Raw genomic sequence first — 10893 nt, 5'->3', positions numbered from 1 at the left:
AAATATTCACTCTAAAATGATCAGTTGGGTTGTGGAACCATATGTGCATTTAAAAGGGTTTTTTCTAATGAAAGTAACTATTATAGGTTGTTTCTCTAATGAATTTGAAATGTATATTGAGTAACAAAATTCCTTGTGTTAACAACTTTCTAGAAAAGAAAAGGACTATCATTTTAATTGTGGAACTTAGTGAAACATACCCAAACTTTTATAAACTTTCAGTACATGTAAGTGAACACACATGTTTGATCATACATTACATGATGCATATCTTGATGACAGAAAACAGCAGTATATGGCTCAGGCAAACTCTCTGTGGTGTCAGAGGTCTGTGATATTATCTACCAAGTTTGATGCAGAGCTCAAAGAGCAAAAGAAAATTCCTGATTAGCTCAATTATTTTTTTCTGTTCAGTGGAGTCACTTTCCTCATCTCATCCCTCTCATGTCCTCAACCACATCTGAAAGAGGTTTTCTAATTTCCTTCAAGCCAGTTCATCTGTCCACTAGTCTGCCACTTATCAGGGTCAATAAGATTTAAAAAAAAAAGCTTGCACATTCTAGTGCTAGGCACTGAATATTTCATATTCTATTCTATTTTTTTCTATTTTTCACACTCTATTTCCTGTGAGTCCTGATCATGCAATACAGATGTGCTGCAATGGTGACATAAACTATTGCCTGAGGCTGAAAAAATAGCTGAAACACCATCGTTTGTTTTACATTTATGGTGCTTCTCTCAAAAATAGTCAAGGAAAGGATATACAACATGAGTTTTATCATGAAGCTTCACAGACACTTTCAAAGGACAGTTATTCTGCTTGCCACTTTTTGTATGGTGAGCATTGTTATTTCTGCTTACTACCTGTACAGTGGCTACAAACAGGAAAGTGAACTCTCTGAAATGACTTCAGAAGTGGATTGTGGTGACCTCCAACACTTGCCATATACGCTGATGGACATGAAGTCAGCAAGGCTTTCTGATGCCTCAAGGACAGATCCCATAGTCTTAGTGTTTGTGGAGAGCCAGTACTCACCGCTTGGCCAAGACATCATTATGATTCTAGAGTCAAGTAGATTCCAATATTACATTGAAATTGCTCCTGGAAAAGGAGATCTTCCGGCACTTACAGACAAAACTAAAGGCAAATATATTCTCATTATTTATGAGAATATTTTAAAGTATATAAATATGGACTCCTGGAATCGAAGCCTTTTAGATAAATACTGTGTCGAATATGGTGTGGGTGTCATTGGAAGAAGCTACAGAACTTTCAGATAAAAGGTTTCTCTTTTTCCATATATGGAAACCTTGCAGTAAAAGATTGCTGTATTAATCCTCATTCTCCATTGCTTCGTGTGACCAAATCTTCCAAGCTTGAAAAAGGTTCTTTACCTGGAACTGACTGGACAGTTTTCCAGATTAATCACTCAGCCTACCAACCAGTGATATTTGCCAAAGTAAAGACCCCAGAAAACCTTTCTCCTCCCATATCTAAAGGTGCTTTTTATGCCACTATCATACACGACCTAGGGCTCCATGATGGAATTCAGCGAGTTCTTTTTGGAAGCAACTTGAACTTTTGGCTGCACAAGCTGATCTTCATTGATGCTATCTCCTTCTTGTCAGGAAAGAGGCTGACATTGTCCTTGGACAGGTACACCTTGTGGACATTGATGATATATTTGTGGGAAAGGAAGGAACGCAAATGAACACCAATGACGTTAAGGTAAGACTCTATTATCTCAAGGTTTCAAAGTTTAGTTCATCTTTCAGCAGGGTTAACACCTTCCTGTTTTATACTGGGACAAAGGTGTTTCCTAGAACATGTAACTTCTGTTTTATTGGGAATCTCTAGGACAAGCTGGGATAATTGGCTACCACATCTCTCATCCTAGTAGATAATATATTTCCCTCTGAATAAAGAAAACTGAAGCTTATATTAAGAGTATGGCAAGATCTTGAAATGGTTTCCTGTGTGTATTTATAGCAACAAAGTATAAATCATTTTGTTTAGTTCCTTCTTAGAAACTACCTACTGTAGAAAACTGTTGCTAACCTAAGAAAATCCATTTAAATATGAAATCAAGCGAATTTGTTTTACTGAAAATAAGTGCTCTCACAAATTTTCAGGAATTACAGATCTCATATCAAGTTAGATGTTTTTGAAAATCTAATATGCATCTCATTTTCTCTTATCATATATTTGAAACTCTGCAAAACAGGGAGAGCTGTGACTGTATAAGCATATTTATTCACACACAATGTAAGGGTTTAACTTGATTTCAGTGAACACTTCTGGTACATTCATGAAGCCCATTGTGCTGCATTTAAATTGTATTATATTTCTTAGTGTAAAATTGCTTCCCTTAACCAGGAAGCAATCATTTAAAGACAGCTTGGTATTATTATGAATTGGTTATATTATATAAACAACTAGTTGTTTAATATTAATGAAAGTCAAAATTAAAGTTATCTACATTTATCTGAGTTTCCTATTCAAAATGCTATAGGAATCTATCTCTGTTATACTTCATGTTGATTTCTCATAAAAGTGAGGGGCTTTTGATATACAACTTTTATTCCCTACAGCTTTGACCTTTTGGTGAGCATCTAGAACTAAATTAGATATTTAAAAAATCATCTTAAATACTGCGTCATTTTTCTAGTCACTAAGTATCTGGCAAATAATAGCAATTTTCACTACACTAGTTAAATAAGCTAAAAATATCAGAAGGACCACTTAGCATTACTTACTATGGAGAGTGTGAAGACTAACAAGAAAAAAGAGTTCCACATTCCTGACAAGATTTTAACTCAATAGAAATTAATTAATAAAGGAGCTGTATTTATAACATGTATATAAAATGATAAACCATGGTCTCCTCCCTTTAGAAAAGAGGACAGGAAAGAATACAAACATAGAAATACATATGATGCTTGCATCATATGCTCAGTTCTTGATGTTCATGCCATATGCTGGGCACAGAGGCAGGCACAAGGGAAACAAAGATAAAGTACAGCTCCCTTCATAATGAATTTACTCTTTTGTGACGGAGATAAACAGAAAGATGGCTTGCAACATGGTAAGGTAAAAGTATCTACGTGATCCTATATAAAAACTGCTGTGGGAAACACTGTTACATGGTGAGTACAGTGGCACCATGTAACAGACACTATAAGTAGGCAGGAAAGAGTTTGAAGGCAAGAGTACAGTGGGGTGATGGCTATAATTTAGACTAAACATGGCAAGCTCTGAAACTAGGAAATGTGAGTAAGGTTGGAGGAATAAAGACAATTTAAACATTATTTAGGAGTTAAAACTAAAATGATTTAGTAATTCAGTGGAGGTGAAAGAGAATGTAAGGTCAAAGATGACATTAGGATTTTTGGCAGAGGTGAACCATTAATGATAATACCAATAGCAAAGAGGAGGAGCATAATAGTGGAGATCATTACAGTTTATAATAAAAATTTTAGCTTTATTGAATTGCATATAAGGCACTATAAGAGCTGTTTCATAGGTTGTTGGCTCACAAGAAAAATTTGGGTAACGAGTACAGATTTGAAAGTCATCATCCTATAGGGAGTGGTTAACAACATGGAAGTGTGTGAAATCAGCCAGGAAAAGATTTGTAGAGTAATAAGAAGAAGAGGATCAAGTGTAGAATTTTTAGGGAAATCATCTTTTAGAAAATAAGTAAAGGGAGATAACCCATGTATAAGTGGTTAAAGGAACAGTCAGAAACCAGGAATCTGTGTTGCTGTAGAAGATGGGAATGAAGAGCTTCAGCTAAGTGGCTGGACCAGCAGTCCCAAATCCACCAGCAGAGTACTGGCCAGTCTCCTGAGGGAAATGTTGAAGGTCATTGACAACTCCTGCAAACCTCATGTGTGTGGAGTGATAGAGACAGAAGCCAGTTACAGTACGTTCAGGAATGAACTAAGAGGTCAAGATGAGAAAAAAGAGAGTATAGAGTACTCAGTGGAGAAATTTTGATATGAAAGAGGGAAGAGAAAGTTAGACAGCGCTGGCAGTGGACTAGTGATAAGCTGATTAACCATCCTGGTTTGCCCAGGACTGAGAGTACTTACTACTAAAACACAGAGAATCCCAAGTTAATTAGGAGTGGCCTAATTAAAACAGGGAAAGAAAGATCAAGGATTTGGTCATCAATAGTGCATAATTAATAGAAATATTTTAATCAAGTCCTTTCATTTAACTGTTACCTTTATGAGCAAATATTTTCTCTATTCGAAGTGTTAGGAAAATTGAAAAGAATTTGAGAAAATTGAAAAAAAAAATCTAAAGTGGTATTTTTATTAGTCTAGTCATAGGCAAGCTATAGGAACCAAAGAAGAAAATTGTTTGAACAATTAGAGTATTTTTCCCAAAAAGAGCAGGACTAACTAAATAAAATTAAATGGAAGTCAGAAAGAGTGTGTGTGCATGTATATGCACTTATGTGCTTTCTTGGACTACGGGACTGGTTTTGTGATGTTAAAAAATAAAATAAAATTCCCTGTCCTCTAGGATCTGTCCTCAGACTTTCAAGTCTAAATCTACGGAATGGGTTTTTGGAGAGAAAAAGTGGTACTCCTATCATTAAAACATTTTAGTTTTACAAGAAGGCACAGGATGGTCCAATGCATGCTAATAACCCATAGTCTCTTTCAGAAGTTTTCGCTCACTCTTGCGCTAAAATTCATATAGAACAAATTCATGTAACATTTGTGTCCCAAGACAAAAGAGAAGTGGAATGGGAACATTCTGGAAAAGCTGATCTTGTAGGGTTTTACTGAACTTTCTGCAGTTGAATACTCTCAAAAAATAAAAGAGCATATGTGTCTCCCTCTCTCCCTCCTGTAACTCTCCCTCCATCACTTTCTGTAATACGCACACATTCCCTTTCTAACTTTAACAGCATCAGAACACAAATAACCACAACCAGTCACACCTCACACCTGAGCACAATGAAGAATTATCTGTACCCCTTTCTGGAAGTACTCAGCAGCCCTCCCCCACACTACCCTAAACCTTTCCCACTGTTTACTTACATATCAGCATTCCTTAATGTGCAAGTTTGTGATTAACCCTTTAAAGAAAAAAATATCACATTTTAAAAACAGCTTCATAAGAGAGAGCAAGCAGTTCTTAAATCTTTAATATAATGTCATGAGCAAATTTATCATTATTTTCCTCTCTAACTGAAGATCCCAAAGAGCCTAGGGAAAAGAAAGTGCTAAAAATAGTAGGAAGCCAGAAAGCTGTGAGAAATAGTGGTATCAAGCTCAGAAGATAAACTTGGCTGATTTCTCAGTTTTGGCTTGGGGCTGACCCAGCAGGCTGTAACTGGAGTGTAAAGGTGAGCTCTGTGCTGCTTGACTTCACTTCTCATATGAATATTCACCACCCTAGCTAAGGCAAAGCCAGAGGCTTCATAAAATCAGTGAAAAGGGAACTTAGCATACCAAATGTTTAGGGAAGTGGGGAGTTGCAATCAATTATTCTGTCATAAGTAAAAATAGAAAAGGAAACAAAAATTTCTTCAAATAGCTAATTACCTATATGCTCTGTGTGAATGAATGTCAAGAATTATACACTGTATATAATACCAATCCTTTTCTTTTGTCCTTAATCCATATTTTTCTAATTCCTTCCTATTATCTCTGTGGTTTCTTATCTTTTATTTGTTGGTATCCATTTTAACTGTATAATATTGTGAAACATGTACATGTTTGATATCAATACTTTAAATTATCTACAATGAATTCATAGCTATTTATAACATTACTCATGTACTTGACAAGAGCATATAGTCTCCAGCCAGGATATATCTATCAGCTCAGCTTTTTAAATGTATTTTCAAAGGTTCTACATTCTTTCTGGGTTTTCTTGTGGGGGGGGGTAAGACAGGTAATGAAAAAGAGGTATGTTTAATTCTCCAACTCTGATGATGGATTGTAAATATTTCCTTGTTATTCTATCAGTTATTGCAGTATTTGGAAGCTATTTTTAGCGCATATGCTTTAAATTATATTTCATGTTTTATCATTCTGTGATTATCTTCTTTGTGCATGTGAAGGTAAATCCTCCTGAACAGAACTACATAAATAAGCAAGAAGCTTTGAAGAATTGGCTTTGGCTTCTCAAAGCCAATTGCTGTTGAAATGAACCCTTTGTTCTGCCTTTATTATATTTGCCTTTACATCTGTTTTGACTAATATTTATTTGCTGTATGATCTTCCTTTTGGCTACTATTTGAAAAGCATGACTTAATCTATTTTTATATATTTTCAGCCTCATTCAATCCTGTGTTTTTGCACTATAAATTAGTTTTGAAAACAACCTCTAGATAAGTTTTGCTTTTTGTTTGTTTTGGGGAGGGATTTTTTTGTTTTGTTCCTTTTTTGTGTGTATGGGGGGTTGTTTTTGGTGGTGGTGGTAGATTTTATTTTGGCAGTACTGGGATTTGAACTCAGAGCCTCATACTTGTTTGCTGGGTAGGCAGTCGACCACTTGAGCTACACTCCCAGCCATTTTTTAAAGTTTTGTTTTTTTGTTTTTTTCCAGACATGGTCTTACTTTTTGCCCTTGTCAGCCTTAGACTGTGATCCTTCTACCTATCACTCCTTGATATCTGGGATTACAGGCATGAATCATCACACCCTGCAGAAATTTTGCTTTTTATCTACCATATCAATATGTGTCTTTAATTAGCAAGATAAGTCTACACACAGTTAATTAGACCATCAATGTATAAGGAATTTTTTCAGCTCTCTTATTTGTGCTGTATATTTGTCTTACTGATTCTGTTTCTTCTTGATTCTTTCTCCTACTCCTTCTTTACTTTTATTTGAGTCAGTTTGCTTTTTCTACCCACTACTGGTTTGAAATGCATATGCCTACTTCTATCCTTTTAGTAGTTTGTCCAGAAACTTAAACAAGTATGGTAAGGAAGTGCTAATATTATTCAATGTCTCCAAACAGCAGGCAAAAAGTAAAAGCCCTTTATTTCCAATCATGCCTGCTTTCCTTTGGCTGATGAGCTAGCTGCTCTCATTCGGGACTATCCTCTTGTTGTTTAAACCCAGATATTACCCGTTATTTTTTTTATTAAGACCAAAGTTAGCCAGGTGTCTACTGCTTTCTTTGCTATCCACTCACCCTTGCATGTCAGTTAGGACTTCCTACTTCCATATTCAGCCCCTGTTTTAACAGAGCAGACAAAATGATTCTCTTATCATATAACTGATATCATGCCCATCTTCTGCTCAGAACCCTGTAGTGACTTCCAGTCTCACCCAGACTAACAATCAAAGTTCCTACAATCTGTTTCCCTTTATCTCCCAGATCACACATCCTCCTCCTCCTTTCCCTCATTCTCTCTGCTCTCTGGTGAGAGAGCAATATTTTCTCATGTTTTGTTTACTCTTAAGTGTTTCCAGCTCCTAGAAATGTTCCTGGCTCAGTGCTTATCTGTTAAATGAATGAATCTCATTCTTTATATCCTTTAGAAGTTTCTTTCAAGAGAATCTATTCATGGTAAAGCAGCTCACATTTTATGGATCATAAAGTCTTTATTTACTCTCATCCTTAAGAGATAGCTTTGTTGAGTTTAAATGCTTACTTAATGGTTCCTTCCTGTGGGAACACTGTATGCAGCTCACCTTGGGAGGACTTAGACTCCTTGAGAATCACCTAAGCATTTGTGGTAGTAAAATATGTCCAGTTCCACTGGTCCTAATTGATTTATAATTGTCAAATAGTTAGGCAACTTGTGACTGTTCTTACGAACATAAATGAAATGTTTGCATCTCTCTTCCTCACTCTGTTTGGTGGTATTCTAAACCACTATTCTATACTTGTAAATTTGATATAATGTGATCAGAATAAACAGGAAAATAAATCACTTTCAATGTTATCATCACACTCAAATATCCTCAGTGTTCTAGCTGCTATACAGTTATTGTAAGGGAATACTTTTCAGGAAATCACTTTATAATTTAACAAGGAAAGTAAGAAAATAGTTTTGCAAAGAAAAAAATGACTTCATATCCATACTCTATTTATGTTTAATACATCTTATTAAATTCGTTATTGCATTGTGAGATGGAATGTATCCTCATTACTATTACTATTAAGGAGTCATTTGTTACACAATGGGACATTCTAAAAGAATGAGTTCTAAATCATTTTACAAAGATAAAATGTTGTTGCTGTATGAACACATAGTGTATAAAATATATTTGGTGACTAATTACTTTTTTTTAAGGGTCCCATGCACTGTATTCTGCCCAAACGTGATCAAGACCAGGGCACCAAAGCTCAACTAGGCAATGCTTCACAGTCTGGACTAGCAGATTTCAGGGGGAAAATTCTAAATCAGGATTTAAGGTAGAAAGATATTCAGTTTGCCCACAAACTTACACACATTTACTCTCAAAGTGTGTTAGGGACTTCAAAGTATACACTAATGGATAATGAAGAACATATTTTGATAAAAGGAAGTCAAGAAACAAGGAGAAAATTTTACTCTATGCCCATTGTTGAATTATGTGCATCTCTTGGTTAAGAGTTCTTTCTTCTGGCATTACATGATTGCAAAAAATAAAATATAAAAGAATCTTCTATATTTCTGTGCTGATGTCTTATACTATTAGATCCATAAATTATACAATTGACTCCTCACAAAATAAATAACACGTATTGAATATATATTGTTTTACTTTTATCACAATTTAATTGTTGCAGAAATCCTATAAAACAAAGACTATAACTAGGAAGTGGTACTACCAGGATTCAAAATACAGGTCCGCCTGACGCTAGAATCTGAGCTTTTCCACTTCATAGTTTCACAGTTGTGGACGTAACACAGTACTATACCATACCAATTCTTTCCCACCAAACTCTACTTTATAGAAAATTATATCCTTAAAATTTCTATTATGGTTTCATGATTCATATCTGAGTCTTTACCAAGAATTTACTTGCAAATTCGGAACAAAACATCAGTTATCAATCACATCTTGAAATGCCTTGGACTCAAGGTAAGGTTTATTTTAAGATTTGACTTTGCAAAAGTTGTGCTTCCTAGACATGAATTTTCTTTTTAGACATTTTGCCTGCAATTCTGGTAACTGTTACAGTTGGGGCAAATTAAGGTGATACAGTAGCATACAGTAGGTGCTAGCTCAGTTAAAGAACAGAAATGCTCAGAATTCAGTCAACTTTTTCTTTCTTCATATACTCAAATTTTAAAGTCTATGATGTTTTAAGGTGCCTTAGACAGGCATTCCTAAATTTTTTCAAAAGCACACAAACAAAATAGGAAAAGTCAGAGAAAATTCTGAAGTGTTGTCACTTGGTGAAATACGAATTAATAGCTGAAGCATTTTTTTGTTCTTAACTTTTATAGACAATCATGTATAATGAAACTATAGACTTAAATACAAAGTAGATATTGACTCATAGCAATAATACAAACTCACTATGAAGTCTATCATTTTACAGCTCTAGAGGTCAGAGCTCCAACACTGGTCTCACTGAGCTGAGGACTTTGCTCCTTTGTGAAGGTTCCAGTGAGAATCTATTGCCTCATCTTTTCTTCTACAGTGTGCCCACATTCCCAAACTCACATGCTCGTTCTTCACCTTCAAAGGCAGCAGTGTTTCATCCCTCTATGCCTTCTTTCTTAACTACATCTCTCTCATGTAGTTGTTCTCTCACTAAAATTGGGAAAGTTCCTCTGCTTTTAAGGACACATAATCTAGAATATATCAAGGTCCTTAACTTAGTTTTATTTGCAAAATCTTTTTTGCCACATAAGGTGCATATCCCAGGTACCAGGAATTAAGTGTGGTTGTCTTGGCAGGGATGGTAGGAGAGACACTCTGTGTGCCACATGTCATGCTTTTCAAATAATCATGCTAGCAATTCCTATCGTGGCTCAAACCATCCTCTGCCCCAAAAGACTTCCACTACTTTGCTATTATTCTTCTCACCAGGAAATGCAGTTTTAATAGCATACATATGATCGAATCATTAATTTAGCTGACTCAAGAGTCAGTTGGGGAATTAGGCCAATTAACATACACCTTAACTCTGTAAAGGCCAACATGGGCAAGCAAGTAACCCTCTCTTCACTTAGGTGGTTTAGGGAATTTAGCTCTCCAAAGTCCACTCAGTTGGAACAGGTATGTGATTATCATCAGTTCACTACTTTAGCAGTTTCTACTGTCATTTCTCTAGGAGTGCATCCATTGTGAGAACAATAATGTAATTTTAAACGACAGTTGATTGAGACTAACACAGTTACTTAAACTCTGGTGATCATTTTCATCACACCTCTTCCATTTTATTCTCTTTGACTTTATCTATGTTCCTGCATCCACCTTAGCTTCAGTGAGCTTATTTTATTTATTTCTTTGAAATCTGTATTCTAATTGACCCAATCTAAAAACAACAATAAATTCTCTTCCATCTGCTTATCCCTCCTCCCTTTAGCTCCTTGCTTTGGTTTCCTGGTGTCTGGATTAGTACAATAGTGTTTCTTTTCTTATCCTTCATACTTACATCATTATTTTTAGGTAATTATATGTCTCTGTTTCTTTCTCTGAACTATATATATATATATATATATATATATATATAGTTATATATATATACTGAACTATATATATATATAACTATATATATATAGAATCAGCTTTCCGAAGAAAGAAAGGAAAAAAATGTTGCACACAGAAATTAAACCAGCTGCTGGTTAAGACAGTGAACAGTGATCTACCCAAGCTAATAAGAAATATAAATTCTTTGCTATTCTTTATCTTGGATTCAATACTCTGTATACCACCATTACAAGAAATAACTAAGCCATTCCTCCTCTGAGA

At 35.2% G+C, this 10893-nt stretch overlaps 1 pseudogene; it reads left to right on the top strand.

Moving 5' to 3' along the window:
* The first annotated feature begins 699 nt into the window (after window positions 1–699).
* Window positions 700–10893, top strand: part of LOC141410797 (bifunctional heparan sulfate N-deacetylase/N-sulfotransferase 3-like) — a 74060-nt pseudogene continuing 63866 nt past the window's right edge.

Source organism: Castor canadensis, chromosome 9, assembly GCF_047511655.1.
Source record: "Castor canadensis chromosome 9, mCasCan1.hap1v2, whole genome shotgun sequence".
NCBI classification, from domain to species: Eukaryota; Metazoa; Chordata; class Mammalia; order Rodentia; family Castoridae; genus Castor; species Castor canadensis.
This window is presented reverse-complemented; position numbering and strand designations above follow the sequence as displayed.